Below are 19212 nucleotides of genomic sequence, written 5' to 3' on the forward strand. Positions count from 1 at the left end.
GCCTCGTATAACGACGAGAAAATGAAGGAGAATACGTGGCTTTCAATAGCTGCGTCTTTGAACACCGATCGTAACTGAATCATATTTTATTACTGTATTGGTTGTATTACACACTACATATTCATGCTTCAATTCAATAACTACTGTTGTGTTCATTTTTGTTCTATTACAAATGTTTCTTCTCTAATTATTTTACGTTATGGTAGACTTAAAATAGGTTGTGATAATAAAGATGCATGGGCATATTTATAGTACCGTACATAATGAAATGTTTCAGTTGAAATTTCGAAGTTGGTTAGCCTGGGTTTATGTTGGCTGCCTTGTACTCATGAGAGAACGTCATTGGTCAATTAACAAATAACATCAGAATGCGTAATATCGACTTTACATATCGTTATTGACATGCCTATCGATGCATAGTCGTCTACGTTCTCGGTTTATTGTGAATCAAAAATTTTCATATTCACGTCCTCTGCTTCTCGTTTTCATTCTGGTTCTCGTTCCCGGTTTATTGTGAATCAGCCTTAACTGTAGTAACTTTCGAGGAATATCACTTTTGTTGACGTCGTATAAAATTTTGTCCAATATTCTTTTGAGAAGATTAACTCCATATGTAGATCAAAATTATTTAGGATCATCAGTGCGGCTGTAGGCGTAATAGATCAACTATTGATAAGATATTTTGTATTTTACAGATAATGGAGAAAAGAATGGGAGTATAAGGGTATAGTGCATCAGTTATTCATAGATTTCAAAAAAGGCATATGACTCGGTTAAGAGAGAAGTTTTATATGATATTCGTATTGAATTTGGTATTCCCAAGAAAATAGTTCGATTAATTAAAATGTGTCTCAGTGAAACGTACAGCAGAGTCCGTATAGGCCAGTTTCTATCACATGCGTTTCCAATTCACTGTGGGCTAAAGCAAGGAGATGCATTATCACCTTCACTTTTTAACTTTGCTCTAGAGTATGCCATTAGGAAAGTCCAGGATAACAGAGAGGGTTTGAAATTGAACGGGTTACGGGTTACGATAAGTAATGCTTTTAACATAAATTTAGAATACACAGATAAAATTTTAGCTCACACTGAAAGAATACAACTCGTGCTCAGGGGTGGAATATATAAAAAATATCTTCTGAATATTCTGCATAATTTTCCTGATACTAAGCTATAAATTTATAATTGTTATTAGAGGAGAAAACTTTGCTCCGGCGGCGGGAATCGAACCTGGGTCCTTGATTCTACGTACCAAGCGCACTAACCACTGAGCTACGCCGAAGTCCAATCCACAGCACCGGATCGAATCTCTCTCCTCTAATGCTTTTCTCCTTTGTGGTCTTGCTCCAAGTTTAACATATATGAGTCGTTCAGAGCAGAAGTGGTGTAAGTCAGAAATGGGTAATGAGAGTTAAAGTAAACATTCTGTAAAATACAGCGCAAAGTAGCAATTAATATTCAATTTATTTAAACTATTAGTAGTCAGTGAATAGCAAGAAGACCATATTAATTGCTACTTTGCGCTGTATTTTACAGAATTTTTACTTTAAACCTCATTACCCAATTTTGACTTACACCACTTTTGCTCTGAACGGCTCATATGTTAACATATAATTACATTGAGTCAACTGCCATTATACAAGGAGCGCACTCAATTGAGTGACTTGATGGCCGGGATTTCAGAGTAATATCACTGTTGGGCGAAGAAGATAGATAGATTATAAATTTATACCTTCATATTTCTGTAATACGTTATTTCCTAAGCAACAAGCAGAGAATAATATTTGTATTTTTTTGTGAATTTGATTCCTATGAACTTGGTGTAACGATAAAAAGATAATGAGGCCTGAGAATTAATCCAGTGAAAATATTTATATATGTAAATTGTTTTACAGCTATCAACATTCAATTATGAATCTCGAGTTGGCTTGCGTCGTACGAAGTTCTCTCGCAACAAGTTTGTGTGATTTATATTCTAGCAAGTACCAACTGAAAAGTAATTACTCAAAAATTGTTACGTGATGGTGCGTAAAATAGTCCTGTTGATACTTGCACGTAAATACAAGTTTTATGATGTTGATAGCCTTGATTTGGTAAAATTAAAATAGAGCAACTCCTCTACAGCTACTCTTCCCACAAAGACACACCTATCCTTCTGAAATGAATGCTTCCCGTAAGTTGAATTAAACTAAGTCACATAAATGTGTTGTTAATTAGGCCGTGTAAAAAATATTTTATATATTATGAAGAAGGCCTTTGTGGTCATGTAGATAGCTTGTTCGCTTCCCAACTAAAGGCTGGTTCACAATAAACCTGGAACGGAATCGACAACGAGAACGAGAACGGAAATAATGTTAAAATAAATGTGGGATTTAATCGATCAATTTCTGTTATAAGATTAATCGATTTATTTTATTAGGTTATTTTACGACGCTTTATCAACATCTTTGGTTATTTAGCGTCTGAATGAGATGAAGGTGATAATGCCGGTGAAATGAGTCCGGGGTCCAGCACCGAAAGTTACTCAGCATTTGCTCATATTGGGTTGAGGGAAAACCCCGGAGAAAACCTCACCCAAGTAACTTGCCCCGACCGGGAATCGAACCCGGGCCACCTGGTTTCGAGGCCAGACGCGCAGACCGTTACTCCACAGGTGTGGACGTGATTAATCGATCAAAAATATTGAATCGAATAATCGAGTCGAATAAAATTAATCGGTTGTAGATGTTATTTAATTATTATTTTGTTAATACAAACTCATACTAAAAATTCCGACAATATTTCTCTCTCGGAAATTACTTACTTAAAAGCACAATAGTACTGTTATTTTCTAACTATAAACCAGGTAGTGTAGGGAAAAATCTTTGCACAAACACTTCAGAAAGAGATGGATATATGGGGACAGTGACCTAGTCGACCTCTATTGAAAGTTGAAACACAATGCGAAACCCTTATTAAGTTTTATGGTTTTCCAAGAAACTTCCACCTTGTTGTCAGCTCATCTTCTTAGCATATGAAATACATACTTTCCTGGGATTCGTCCCCCTCATCCCTTATAAAATAGCCATGTCTACACTGTGTGCAAGTGAGAGCGTAACTACCTTCTTTTCTTTCTAAAATCTGGTAATTCGATTACAATAGGGCCAGTCTTCTGCAGTCGTTTGCAGTTGCAGTTTCTATACTGAGTTTGTATTTGAAGGTTATGTGTTTAGTTTGATAAAGAAAAAGATCAGTTTTCTGTGGTTTGTGAAAATTTGTAAACTCCATTATGTCATATGAGAATTTGAGAGGTAAACTCGGTGAAACGTTTGGATTTAAATTGTGCGATCATGGAGAAGTGCTTGACACAAGACAATTTTTTCGTGTTTAGTAATGCAGGAAACATTGTTACTAAACGTAGAGCGGCACTTAATTCGGAGCATGTGAATGCACTCACATGTTTAAAATCATGGATGAAGCCGTATTAATCAGATGAGTCTTCATACTGTTTGTTATTTAAGTTTGTCTCAAAAATTACAGGAGAAATTGACACAATAAATTATAAGCCTCATAATAAATATGTTAGGAAGTAATTAAAACAGTTGTTTTGTAATATAACGATACAATATATTATACAGATATATAACATTTAATACTTATGCTTATCACCGAACACAAGTTAAAATTTAACAATAATTGTATATTACAACATTTTTTCAACTCGATCAAAACTCGATTAATCTATCGATTAATCCAGTGGCCGTCAACACTCGCTGAAATGTGCAAAGGGTACGCGGTGCTGTCCCGTGTGCACTGTTGTGCAACAGGGAGAGATAGAGAGCATACCCGCTAGAAGCTACGGAGTTCACCCTAGTGCACTGCGTTTTCCGCGGGTAAGAGAGACTAGCCCAGCGTGCTCTGTGCTGACGACCCCTGTATTAATCGATTAAATTCAAATAGTTAATCGGTTAAATATTTTGATCGATCAACAGCATTAATTAAAATGTGAGCATTCACAATAGTTAAATACATTTAATTTAACAGTATTTCCGTTCTCGTTCTCGTTCTCGTTGTCGTTTCCGTTCCCGGTTTATTGTGGACCAGCCTTAAGAGATTCGCGGTGCGATCCCCTAGGTGTGTAATGGTAAAGATTAATCTTCTGTCCATGCCACTGGTTGTTTGTTCCGTGTATGTTGTCTTGTGTTGTCATATTTCAACATAACGTAAAGTTTCAATGTCATTTTTTGTGTATTGTTGAAGGAAATTGAGCAAAGTTAGATAACAATGGAAAATTCCCAGTACTGCACTTTTTAATGCAGTTTACACCATTAAACAGTGCGGTTAAAGACTTTAAACAAGGAAGATAAACACGTGCTCATTATAGTTCTGCGAACCACCGGGGTTGTGAAAGGTCCCACGTTTTTCACGCATATGCGGTAATACTACTTTAACTTTTATGTTGGCGCTTACTCTAACATTATCCATGACAGTTCGATGTCGTACTCAGAAACTCTTGAAGCATTCTTAATTCTACTGTCATAACAAAGAGAAGGTGGTTTCTAAATGGTTTTTCGTCTGAAAATTAGGCGTTTCTGAACACCGTGAAATGAAGTTACTTTATCCATGACCATAACGAAAAACATGCCTTTGCTAAATACTTTTGAGTTTGTAAATTAGGCTTTTATTCAACATTACTTTATTCCACTAGTGAGATAAAGACTTTACCTCACAGTTTGAACTAAGTTCATTAGTATTTTCCTAGTACCCGGGTACATACGTATACTTTTCCATCAAACTATTACTCAAGAAGTTACTAGATGTTACTACCTCTACTTCTTTATTACCATTTCTTAAATATACATACACTCAATCTCCTTCTCTTTTCTCTATCTGCTACGTCGTAATTTGTACATTACATCCATATCTAATATGCATCTTTTTAAAATGTTCTAATAATTTACTTTTCGGGATGCGAGGAGACTTGAACCTGCGAAGTTGGGTTTATAGGATTTTAAAACAACACGCGTTAGCCAACTGAGCTAAACAGACACGATGATTAATTAAGTTTTAATATTCTTCTTAAATATACAGAAGTAAAATGTGAAATTATTTTAATCACAATTTAGTCCCGTGAAAACTTCTAAATAATCCCTGAAACTTCAAAAAGACGAAAATACACGTTTAAAATGAAAAAATATATATTAAAATTATATAATTAATTATAATTTGTTATTTATCCAACGCCTTAGATACCATGCTTTACTAATCATAGCCTCCTACATCATGACCTACCTAGTACACGTATTGATTCTAAAATCCATGCGATGGTATGTGATTACATGAGGACTTATTTTCAACATATTGTGACAGCGACGTGAGATTCGAACTCACGACCAGCGTCCCGCGAGAGAGAGCATATCGCGCGGGCTTCATGAAGCATGAGGGACGGCGCGACGAGGGGAAAGGGAAAGGCCCACGCGACGAGGGGAGAGTGCACGCGCAACTGCTGCATGCGGAGTAAGGGGGAATGGACCTTCCCGACCCTTCCAGAAATGCGTCGAAGTGGAGATATCCAGATAATTCTCTACACACCTGTAGAAGGTTCTCGCAACTATGATTTTGCTATAAAAGAGGAAGCGCCAGCGAACTAGAGCAGAGTTTTTCAGTTATTCAGTCAGTGAGTAAGCCAGAGCAAGCAAGCAAGCCAGCCGGAGTTCGACTCGAGTGTGCGTCCGCATCTGCGTCAGCATCCGAAGGCCTGAGTTCGAGTGCAGTGGACCGCAGTTGGAGAGACCTGAGTTCGAGTGCAGTGGCCGCAGTTGGAGGGACCCGAGTTCGAGTACAGTGAACTGTCTCTGAAGGTCTGTGGTTCGAGATACTGTGAACTCGAGTGACTGAGATAGAAGAACTGTGAACCGAGAACTGATAGTTCTGATTTGTAAATAGTGCTTTGTAAATATTAGTTAAGATTAACAGTTCATTGTTGTTCGTACTAGTCCAAGTAAATTGTCATTGTCGTCGGTGGAGTGCTATAACAAATACTGTGTTGAGTGAAAATCCAATTGTTGACGAGAGCGTTTAAGGCGAATTGTAGAAAGGAATTATTGTTGTGATGAATAAATTACATTGTTGTTACTAATAAAATTGACAATATTTTCTTTTATAAAACATAATTTTCGTTATGGTCATGGATAAAATTACGTATGGTACTTGTGAGCGTGATCTTTATTGCACTCGTGTAACTTAAGCACTCGGCTGACGCCTCGTGCTTAAATCTTTCCACTCGCGCAATAAAGATGCACTTACCTCACAAGTACCATAAATAACTATTATCCATGACTGGTTTCTAAGCTGGTTTTTATCTCACGTTCCTTAGCAACCTAAACAATAGCTTTATTCATAGTAGTGAAACAAGTTTATAATGTTATCCTTTATGGCAGTGATGTCAAAGCAAGCGCATTTTTCTGACCTTGACGTCGTGCGCGGGCATCAAGCGCTAAGTATGGAGAGAGGAAGGGTTGTGTATATGAATAAGCAACCTGTTGGATTAAGAAAACAGTGGTGCACAAACTTCGAACGGAACGTGAAATTTTATGTCGTTATTTTTATATGGCTTCTTTCTGTTTAATATTATCTTTATTGTCTGCAAAACAAAAGTACTAATACCAATTTCTTAATATTGCAGTTGTGTTTTAAATGTTAATAACATAATAAAGAGTTAAGAAGAAATATTCACTTAAATTCCATAGTAGTATAGTTATACTGTATTAAGTGAATGAAACGCATCATTCATAAAGAAAGTGATATTCCAAAGAAAGAGATTGAGTATGACATGATAAGTTGGAATTGATATTGATGGTACCTTTAGCCTTATAAAAGTAATCAATAAACTAATCAAAACAATATTACAGTACAAAGCAAAGTTACTTAGGTACTGTATCTGTTTTAAGTGTAACTAATATTACATAACAAAATTCTTATCGCATTATGCTTTTAAGGTGACATTTGTGAGCAACTTCCTATCATCAGAATATTAAATTATTTTCTCGAAATCTGCTGAAGCTATTAATAGAGCTGACATTTTTACAACACATGGACACGTATCTTTTGCTTATGATGTAACAGTAGTTGCTTTGTTAATTCATTTCCTTACAAACAATTTCCATGCGAATATTTTCAAAATTTTCAATACACCATCTCCAGTAATACGTATATACGGTATATTAGATTTACGAAAACATTCTGTAAGGCTACTAAATAAATAGGCCTGAAAATTTCACTTTTCTATACGAATAGTTGAGAAAATATTTCTTTTGGATAAAAAAATCAAACTTGTGAAAAATGAGCATTAAAATTAAAACTTACATTCTTATAATGCACTTATACTTCTCAGGCAAATCTAAAAATTAACTTGGATACAGTTTTAATAAGTTCTCTTCCCTTTATCTATTGAATCATTGCTGGCCATCCCTGTATATAGCTCGACCAAGCGGCATATGCTGTCTCTTTCGTCTGTCTCTTTCCTTTCCGCTGTAAAGCGCTCAGGCTCTCCTGAGCTCAAAAGCGCGCGCTTGCTCCTATGGGCATCAATTGACATGCCTGATTTATGGCCCACTCTTTCCAACACAGCTTCATTTGTTTTTCTCTCTACCCACTTCACACGTTCCATTTTTCTCCATATCCACATTTCAAATCCTTCTAGTCGCTTCTCTTTATTTCGTCATAACGTCCTTGTTTCCGCCCCATACAATGCCACATTCTATACAAAGCACTTAATTAGTCTCTTCCTTAGTTCTTTCTCCAGAGGTTCGCAGAAGATTCCTTTTTCATTAAAAGCTTCCTTTTCAATTGCTATCCTCCTTTTCACTTCCTGGCAGCAGCTCATGTTACGGCTTCTAGTAAATCACAAGTATTTGAAGCTGTCCACTTACTCTACTGCCTCATTTAGAATTCGCAAGTTTATCTTCTGTATTTTTCTTCCTATGACCATGCTCTTCGTCTTATTTGCATTTATCTTCATCCCATAGTTCTCACAGCTGTCATTTAGCTCCAGTAGTATATCCTTTAGTATCTTTTCCTCTTCTGCTAATAACGCCATATCATCATCAAATCTTATGCACTTTATTCTTCTTCCTCCTAGTATCACTCCTCCGGTATTCTGAAAACAGTTCTTCACCAAATCCTCCAAGTAGATGTTGAACAGGGTAGGTGATAAAGGACATCCTTGACGTACTCCTCTCCCAATTCCATTGCCTTCTGACATTTCTTCTCCTATTATAACGTTGACTCGTTTCATATAAAGATTACTGAACAGCCTTCTCTCTTTCCAATCACCACCAATTCTATTTAAGATCCCCATCAGTTTATTGAAATCCACTCTGTCAAAAGTCCTTTGTGCGAGATCGTGTGTATTTGCTTGTTTTCCGCACAAAACCAATACGCGCTAAGTGTGAAATACCACATTCAGTATTCCCAACGTAACACACATAACAATTTCCCTATTCTTACCGCTTAAGCGTCATATTCATTTTACTGCTTTAGGCTTTTAACATATTATTTTTAAAGACGTTTAATATAGTAATAATTATAAATTGGAAACTTACCACTGCAATTTCACCTAAATTGCACTGTTAATTAGGCCTATTGTTTTTAAATATTTGCAAAAATTAAGTAAACTCTACAACACCATAAAAGTTATTGCATTTGCAATGCAAGTAACATTAAGGAAGCCGTGAAAAAATCAACAAGATTCCAGACTCATCATAGACCGGGGGGGGGGGGAAAGACAGACTTATATCACGGCCTGCTGCAGTAGAGTAAACACAGAAAACATTTTATAGGAACAATGTTGAAGATAGATATATATATGTTTTCCAAAGTTGCCGTCATTGAACAGAAACCAAGATGGAGATTCCATTGCAACTAATTAGAAATTCATCTTTGAGGTATGTAATAAACGATCTTCGCACAAAATAATGTACGATACACGAGGTCCACATCTGTGGAGTAACGGTCAGCGCGTCTGGCCGCGAAACCAGGTGGCCCGGGTTCGAATCCCGGTCGGGACAAGTTACCTGGTTGAGGTTTTTTCCGGGGTTTTCCCTCAACCCAATACGAGCAAATGCTGGGTAACTTTCGGTGCTGGACCCCGGACTCATTTCACCGTCATTATCACCATTTCATTCAGACGCTAAATAACCTAGATGTTGATACAGCGTCGTAAAATAACCCAATAAAATAAAAAACTGTACACGAGCGGTATGTTTGTTTTCATGTTCTCGGAAATTAAAAAAGCTGAACTACGTTTCGCTTTTTCAATCTTTTCCTCGAACATGAAAACGTCAACATACCGCTCTTGTAACGCATAATACTATTCTAGGTCCAAAAATACTACATATTCTTCTCTAGGTATCTTTCGCCGATTGTTCGTAGCAGTTCAATTGCATCTGTAGTACCTTTTCCCTTCCTGGAGTCAAACTGTTCTTTTTCCAGTTGTTCTTCCACCTTAGAGTTATTATTATTATTATTATTATTATTATTATTATTATTATTATTATTATTATTATTATTATTATTCGTTAGGTTTGAGTAACTCCATTATTACATAAATATTCTTTAAATATTAGTGTAACTGTTAGGTAATGATAAATAAAATGTAGATCCTACATAAAGCGGGCTATAGCATCACATTACAAAATTGATGTCTCTGATAAAGTTGGGCAAAACAATTGAAGCCATCTCGTTATGCTTCGCTTGCTAGAATAGAAGGCATGTTAGCGTTACAAAATGCATTTTATTACTGATCATCTTATAGCTATTGAAGTAGTCACGCTCAACGAACAATGTGGCCACTTTTACGTAATTCGGCTAAAGAAATGGGACCAGTGTTACATAAAATTCTTGCCGAGTATTTCCTAATGCAGAGTAGCGTTATTATTAGAGGATTATTGTAATTTAGCAATAATATTTAATACCGTAAAATGGGGTAACTTTGCACATGCTGGGGTAACTTTGCACCATCTATGAAAAGCTTTTTAGGGTAGAGTAACATAAATTGCACCGCTTCCTAAATGGCACCACTGCTAGTTTAAAACAAGTTACTTTAGTAATGTGGCATCTAGTGGTATTATTGTTACAATCTACCTTATGAACTTCACCATTTCACTTGATTTCTACCACTTCTTTGTGTCTGCAGCGTGGTGATAGTGTATATAATATAATCGCTCAGGTATATTTAGCTAACACATTGTAACTAAATAACAGATTTGTATGCAAAGGAATCCATAATCTTAAGATGTTATTGGTTTAAATAAATATTAAGGAATATTTAACTTAGTACGATTTTCGAACATGTGGTGATTATAGGCTAGAATGAAGGAAATAATAACTTATGACGTAGTTTCTCAATTCGCACCAGTTTGTAGGTGCCTAATTCGCACCGGTTCGATATGAGAAACTGTAGCAATTCTAGCCGTAGAAAAGAAGGCCCCAAAAATTTTAACTGAATGAGGAATGCATCAGGTGGGTGCAATGTCAAGTGGTGAAAAGGGTGTTAATACACCAAGTGTGTGTTGTGCAAGGGCACCAGGTATTTTGTGCCACCCATGATAATTTTCAAACGTCAAAACAGTGCATCCTACATTGTATTGTATTGTATTTATTAACATTCCATGGTATTCATACATGCTTACAGCTAGAATATGGAACAAGTCAAAAAACTTATTACTATTACAAAATCTTAATTTATAGTCACAGTCTAGATGAAATATATACAGACGAGATTTACAATATAGTCTACTAGTATTGTATTGTATTGTATTGTATTGTATTTATTAACATTCCATGATATTCATACATGCTTACAGCTAGAATATGGAACAAGTCAAAAAACTTAATACTATTATAAAATCTTAATTTATAGTCACAGTTTAGATGAAATATATACAGATGAGATTTACAATATAGTCTACTAATACAACACATAGTTTTAGTATCAATTTCATGAAGTATTATTGAATGTCATGAATTCACCTACAGAATAGAAGGCGTGAGAAATTAGGTACTTCTTTAATTTGGCCCTAAATAATTTTATGTTTTGAGTTTAATTTTTTATATCGATAGGGAGGCTATTAACATTTTTTACTGCCATATAACGCACTCCTTTTTGATAGCACGATAGACTTGCCGATGGAGTATGAAAGTCATTTTTTTGACGTGTATTTATGCTATGAACTGTTGAATTAGTTACAAAGTTTTCACGATTACATACGAGGAAGACTATTAATGAAAAGATATACTGACAAGCCATGGGCATTATTTGTAGTTTTTTGAAAATAGTCCTACACGATTCCCTAGATTTGGCACCTACTATTATTCTAATTACTCTTTTTTGTAATAGAAATATATTGTTACTATCTGTGGAATTTCCCGAGAATATTATTCCAAAATTCATTACCGAGTGGAAGTATGCAAAGTATATTGTTTTTAAGGTATTGATATTTACTATCTTTTGCATAGATCTAATAGCAAAACAAGCTGAATTTAGTTTGGGGGTAATTTCTTTAATATGCTTTTTCCAATTTAACACATTATCGATTTTTAAGCCAAGAAATGTGGTTGTTGTTGTTTCTAATAGGGATCTATTGTTAATTATTGCGCTAGAAATTTGCGACGTTGAATTTGGACAGGATTTAAATTGAATTATGTTAGTTTTGTTACAATTTAATACTAATTTATTGACTGAGAACCAGTCACATATTTTGAAGAGAATTTCCTCTGTTGAAGATTGGAATGTGTTGGAGTTATTGGCTGTAATTACTATACTTGTGTCATCTGCAAATAATATAGGATGACCTACATCTTTTATAAGGGGGGCAAGATCATTTATAAACACTAGAAAAAGTAGGGGACCTAATATTGATCCTTGAGGAATTCCATTATTAATAGTTACCCATGTCGATGTAGATTTCATAGTTGTATTGATTTCAACTTTCTGTTTCCTATCTATGAGATATGAGTGAAACCATTGGTGTGCAACACCTTTAATTCCATAATAATCTAATTTATCTAGCAGCATTTTATGATTTATACAGTCAAATGCTTTGGATAAATCACAGAAAATCCCTCCAACTTGTAATTTTTTATTTACTGCCTCCAGAATTTTGTCACTTAAACTAAATGTTGCATTTTCTGTGCATTATCAGCTGTTGCTCCTCCAGGATCGTTAGTTGTTTGGTCTGAGTTAGGTTACAGCAACAGTGAATTATTTGTCGAATAGCTCAAACATTTTATTTGTCACTCAAATCTGTCATAGAAAAAAGTGCTGCTTCTGTATGTTCACCTATGCGACTCATTCCAAAAATTTAGAAGCTAGATTATCGCGGGAAAATGATGTGCTCCTGTTTCAACTTCTTCGTCATAATACTCATAGGGCCAGGCTTTAGATATTTCTATCTTCACACCGTTTCGGACAGCTATAACATGAAGCAGTTCTTTCGTGGCTTAGAGATAATCGCGGAGAAAAGGTGACCAGTTTACAGTCTGAACTGCCTGGTGAACCACATGGCAAATTTGTAAGAGTAAAAACGCATTCAGGAAGTTTAACTGTTAGGTAATTTATGCTCTATTTTTTTCAATTTCATTTGAAGATGTGCTACTCTCTTCCATTAATGTCAATAAATTTATAATTTGAATTTTTTACATTATTCATATTAAATACTGTTCAATATGTTCAATATTAAAAGCTTTCCTTCATCCTGTTCCCTGAAAATAAAGAGGTGCGATTTAAGAAACCGCAGGTGCTATTTAGGAAACTAGTTGCCTAAATGGCACCACTGGAAAGTGTTTCGAAAATGTCATTCTAATTAAAAAATATTAAATCAAATTCAAGGATTCTTTTTTACATGAAAGGTAAATGTTCTGGGAATGTATCTCTGTAAAGGAATGAAGAAAATAAAAACTGTATTGTTCAATAAAAATTATAAATGCTAAAGTGGTGCGATATAGGTAACCTTACCCTATATAGGTCTAGGTGTGTTTACGTGATCCAAATTTATCTGTTCACCACTTCCACCAATAGATGGTATATGTGTACATATTTTTCCACTTTTTGTGGTCATAGAATTTGTTTATGGTATTTGTATATCTTGACAACAGAACGTGTGCATAATTTGATTGAAATATAGATCAAATTGATTATCTTTCATCACAGATGATGTGCACAATCTCAAGATAAGTTATACGTGTATCTGTTCCTTATTCATCCATTTAGACTTTCTAGTTTCGTTTGTGCAGCTGTTTTGTCGGCAAATGGTGTTACAGAATAATTTTCTAATCAAGGTGAATTTGAAGCTAAATTGGGGTTACTTTGCTCAATAACACAAACAAAGATTTTTTAAAAATTCTAATTGCATTATTTTGATTTGAGGACTTCCATAAAGTTTAAAAACGCTTACTATAATTCACACTTTGTATTACAGCTAAATTACTTTAATTTGTTTTTCTTATTATTACATATTAAAGTCATACATATTTTTGTTGTTACAGTGAAAAATAACAAATTGAAATAGATTGAAACACAAAATAATATACGAAGTAACGTCAAAAAGATGTGAATTAAAGACATGGTCCATGTATATAATGCCTTAAAAATAGCTATTGATCCTTTGCGTGTTTGTTTTTAAAATAATGTGTTTAATCTGTAAGTACAGTCAGTGTATTGATATTAATATCTCTTTGTTGTTACCTATTGCTTTAAAAAGAATGTGTAATTTTAAGTCATTTTTTCTACTATTCCTTTACTGTTTACATTTGTTTTTAAATCTTTTGTATTGCCCCTACTATTATATAGTGTCCTTCAAGAATTTCGTTAGTTATAAGTCATTACTTGTGCTATTATTTCAATTATTGTACTTGTTCCTGAATCACGTATGTAATTTGCAACCGTAAATCATTGCTTGCAATATCCTTTTATTACTCTTAACTGTTCCATTGTTCATGAATTAAGTATTAATTTGAAAGTGAAAATCAAACTTTGTCATATTAATATACTATTGGTTATCTTTTTAGGTCGTGTATTTACTCTGAAACGGTTAGACATTCTTGTATATCTTTTCATTGATTATTCCTCAAACATCTCATTAATCTTTAACAGGATCCATTCTTTCATTAAGATGCATTCTTCTACATAATTCATGTGAATTGTAACCTTGACCACAATTTTATATTATAATTTTACTATTGTTTATTGGTTATAAAATATGTATTTTGATGCCAACTATAAGCCTAATATACCTCAGGGTGAAATAGGGTTTATTAAATTGGATAATAAAAAAAAAGTCATGCATGGTCTCTCACTGCCAAACTTGGCAACAATCTCCAAATATGCCAAAGGAAAATGCTGAGAAGGATACTAGGCTTATCACTGAGGGACAGAGTTCCAAACGAAGTGCTCCGAAAGATGTCAGCAATTGAATATCCAGCACTGCAAGCCACCAACACCAAATGGAAGTGGGGAGGCCATGTTGCAAGACTTAGAGACGGAAGATGGACGCAGAAAGTCACACAATGAGCGTATTCCGAATCTCAGCGCTGAGCAATCTGATGGCATCACGGTGTTCCGAATTTCACCGATGACGTCACTGATGCTCCACCGGTGTCGCACCGGTGCCATCATCTTGCAGAGGTGGTGGCAGTCTCCATCAGCCGCCATCAGTGAATCTGACTGGTTCTTGTATAGGGCGGGAATTAGCAGACGAATGACATCGTGCACTGTTGTGTCATGGCGGTGTGTTCTGCTGTATTGTTTGAAATGAGCACAAGGTAAAAACAATATGTTAATGGCTTATGAGCGAACATGTCAACGGACCAGTTATTACTATCGGTTCAATTAAATAAATTGTTTATGCTCTCTTTTCTTTGAACAAGATGGCAGTACGGAAATTTCGCAAAATTTTGCTATCGTAGCACAGGCAACAACTTATACAGTCGCCATGACAGCCATAGATCCTTCCAACAGTTTTGTTCCTATTTCGCTGCAGCGTGACGTCATTGTTGTCCACCGGTCCGATGAGATTCGGAATACGCTGTATGGGACCTCCGCATTGGCAAGAGATGACACGGGAGACCAAGAAGAAGATGGGCCGACCTCTTCAGTGAACGTGTCAAGCAGTGCAAGAAATAGGAAAGACTGGAAAAACCTAAGTAGACAAGTGAACAGTGAATAAAAACAGTGCGGCAGAAACAAGTTAAGTGAACAATATCAAAACAGTGCAGAATGTGAACCAAGCGAACAATTCCAAGCTTGCAAAAACCTCTTACTTTTGCACACTTACATTCAAAGTTTGTTGCATTTTTAGAAGTCGAGTAGCAAAATGTGATAAATGTGACTATGGCTTAAACCCTGGTTTAAATCCTATCAATAATAAATCAACTTCCAAAGAGACTGAAGAATAAAGATATTGTATAACACATACTACATAGGACTATACTATTACTTACTTACTGGGTTTTAAGGAACCCGGAGGTTCATTGCCGCCCTCACATAAGCCCGGCATTCGTCAAGATTAATCCAGTCTCTATCATCATATCCCACCTCCCTCAAATCCATTTTAATATTATCTTCCCATCTACGTCTTGGCCTTCCCAAAGGTCTTTTTCCCTCCCGCCTCCCAACTAACACTCTATATGCATTTCTGGATTCGCCCATACGTGCTACATGTCCTGCCCATCTCAAACGTCTGGATTTAATGTTCCTAATTATGTCAGGTGAAGAATACAATGCGTGCAGTTCTGTGTTGTGGAACTTTCTCCATTCTCCTGTAACTTCATCCCTCTTAGCCCCAAATATTTTCCTAAGCACCTTATTCTCAAACACCCTTAATCTCTGTTCCTCTCTCAGAGTGAGAGTCCAAGTTTCACAACCATAAAGAACAACCGGTAATATAACTGTTTTATAAATTCTAACTTTCAGATTTTTGGACAGCAGACTGGATGATAAAAGCTTCTCAACCGAATAATAACAGGCATTTCCCATATTTATTCTGTGTTTAATTTCCTCCCGAATATCATTTATATTTGTTACTGTTGTTCCAAGATATTTGAACTTCTCCACCTCTTCAAAAGATAAATTTCCAATTTTTATATTTCTATTTCGTACAATATTCTGATCACGAGACATAATCATATACTTTGTCTTTTCGGGATTTACTTCCAAATCTATCTCTTTACTTGCTTCCAGTAAAATTCCCGTGTTTTCCTTAATTGTTTGTGTATTTTCTCCTAACATATTCACGTCATCCGCATAGACCAGCAGCTGATGTAACCCGTTCAATTCCAAGCCCTCTCTGAATAATAATAATAATAATAATAATAATAATAATAATAATAATATAAATAATAATAATAACAATAATAATAATAGTTTTATTTTCCCTGGCAGAGTTAAGGCCATCAGGCCTTCTCTTCAACCAGGATCAAATCACATACAGAAAAATACATACCGATATAAAAATTTTAATATTAACTTAAAAATAATAATATTAATAAAAATAATAAAGTAAAATAAAGAGATATTGAATACATATACACAATCAGTATTAACTTTAAAATAATAATAATAATAATAATAATAATAATAATAATAATAATAATAATAATAATAATAATAATAAATATATATAATAAAAAAGAGACAGAAATACATAATGAAAAACAGGAAAATACATACTAGTATAAAATTATTAACTTAAAAAAATTAATACATATGAATATAATCTCACAACTAAAGGAATAGTAGAATTCGTATGATCAGCACAGCATGTGTTACATTGAGACAATGACAATTACCTAGATATTAGTGTTAATGGAAAAATGAAGTAATGACTGTGTAAAATAATAATAATAATAATAATAATAATAATAATAATAATAATAATAATTATACCTAAAAAACTAATTCTGTGCATTTAAAATATTTCTAAACAACCTAATTGAAGAGTCCACTGCAAGAATGATGGATGTCATTTGGAATACATTTTGCAGGAGAAGCAATTGAAAGTTTGAAATGCTTAACGCTCAAAGCTTAACTGTCATTTTCCGATCATTACTGCACAATGACTATCAGTGTTAATGCCATATAACTCTCTATGTACATTCTATATGTCTTAAGCTATGCATTGACATTGGTTCATTTTCGACAAGAAAGTGACATCCATCATTGTTGCGGTGGACTCTTCAATTTTAAACAAATGAGGACTAAGACTATCCCTGATTTCCAGCGGCAGCGAATTCCATGAGCGGGCCATGGCTATTGAGAAAGAACTTGAGTACAGAGATGTCTGATGACGTAGTATTGATAGCAAAAGACTGTGCTATGAACGTGTATTACGATTATGATGTGAAACTAGGAGAGTAAACCGAGAGGCAAGGTAGTTGGGTGTGGAGTAATATATATAATTCGATATAGCAGACAAAGAGAATGTGCTAAACGTCGATGGATAGGGTGTTGAAAAAATGGATAAGGAATTTTAGAAGTAATTATAAAGAAATGAGTAAAAAGTTATATGTTATCCATTTTTTTATATTTCCGGACAAATATAACTCAGTCCAGGATACAGGACACACCATTAAAATCCAGAACAATCCTGGCAAATCCAGGATGTCTGACAACCCCTAGCTATAAGTCCAAAATCTTTGTTGATAGATGATGATGATTATGATGATATAGCAATAAAATTAAATAGCTTATAAAAGAAGAACGTCTGGACTTCTGTAACTTGAATTATAAAGGAACTATATCAGTAGTTGCCCTTGATCAATATTCAGGTATGTTACTTGAATACTGTACACAAAAGTGTTCTATATCTCTAAACTAGTATTCTGGAATTATTGCGAAATGCTACCGGTTAACCTATTTTTAGATATTCGTAATGGGATTAAGTCTGATGTTAATTTTGAAATTGATTCTTTATGTGAACCTTCCGAGGACTGGTTCGTCTAGTCTGCTAGAAGCACTTGGATTACTACTCTGAATATGGACGTCACTATGACGCACTTCCGTCGCTACAGTAGTGACCATGACCCTAAAATAAACAAACAACTTCAAGGGCCTTGCACCCTGAGTCTATTTCGAAATGGGCAGCCATTACTCGATTTCCTGAAGTCACGAACGATTTTGCAGGCGTATTTTTCGATATATAATGTATTATAAAGTGTGTATATTATTATTATTATTATTATTATTATTATTATTATTATTATTAGGTGTGGTTTTTAGGCGTAATAGATCAACTATTGACCAGATATTTTGTATTCGACAGATAATGGAGAAAAAATGGGAGTATAAGGGTACAGTGCATCAGTTATTCATAGATTTCAAAAAGGCGTATGACTCGGTTAAGAGAGAAGTTTTATATGATATTCTTATTGAATTTGGTATTCCCAAGAAACTAGTTCGATTAATTAAAATGTGTCTCAGTGAAACGTACAGCAGAGTTCGTATAGGTAAATTTCTGTCAGATGCGTTTCCAATTCACTGTGGGCTAAAGCAAGGAGATGCACTATCACCTTTACTTTTTAACTTCGCTCTAGAGTATGCCATTAGGAAAGTCCAGACAGCAGGATAACAGGATAACAGAGAGGGTTTGGAATTGAACGGATTACATCAGCTGCTTGTCTATGCGGATGACGTGAATATGTTAGGAGAAAATCCACAAACAATTAGGGAAAAGACGGGAATTTTACTGGAAGCAAGTAAAGAGATAGATTTGGAAGATATGTCTCGTGACCAGAATATTGTACGAAATGGAAATATAAAAATTGGAAATTTATCTTTTGAAGACGTGGAGAAGTTCAAATATCTTGGAACAACAGTAACAAATATAAATGATATCCGGGAGGAAATTAAACACAGAATAAATATGGGAAATGCCTGTTATTATTCGGTTGAGAAGCTTTTATCATCCAGTCTGCTGTCAAAAAATCTGAAAATTAGAATTTATAAAACAGTTATATTACCGGTTGTTCTTTATGGTTGTGAAACTTGGACTCTCACTTTGAGAGAGGAACATAGGTTATGTGTGTTTGAGAATAAGGTGCTTAGGAAAATATTTGGGGCTAAGAGGGATGAAGTTACAGGAGAATGGAGAAAGTTACACAACGCAAAACTGCACGCATTGTATTCTTCAACTGACATAATTAGGAACATAAAATCCAGACGTTTGAGATTGGCAGGGC

Source organism: Periplaneta americana, chromosome 6, assembly GCF_040183065.1.
Source record: "Periplaneta americana isolate PAMFEO1 chromosome 6, P.americana_PAMFEO1_priV1, whole genome shotgun sequence".
Classification (NCBI taxonomy): domain Eukaryota; kingdom Metazoa; phylum Arthropoda; class Insecta; order Blattodea; family Blattidae; genus Periplaneta; species Periplaneta americana.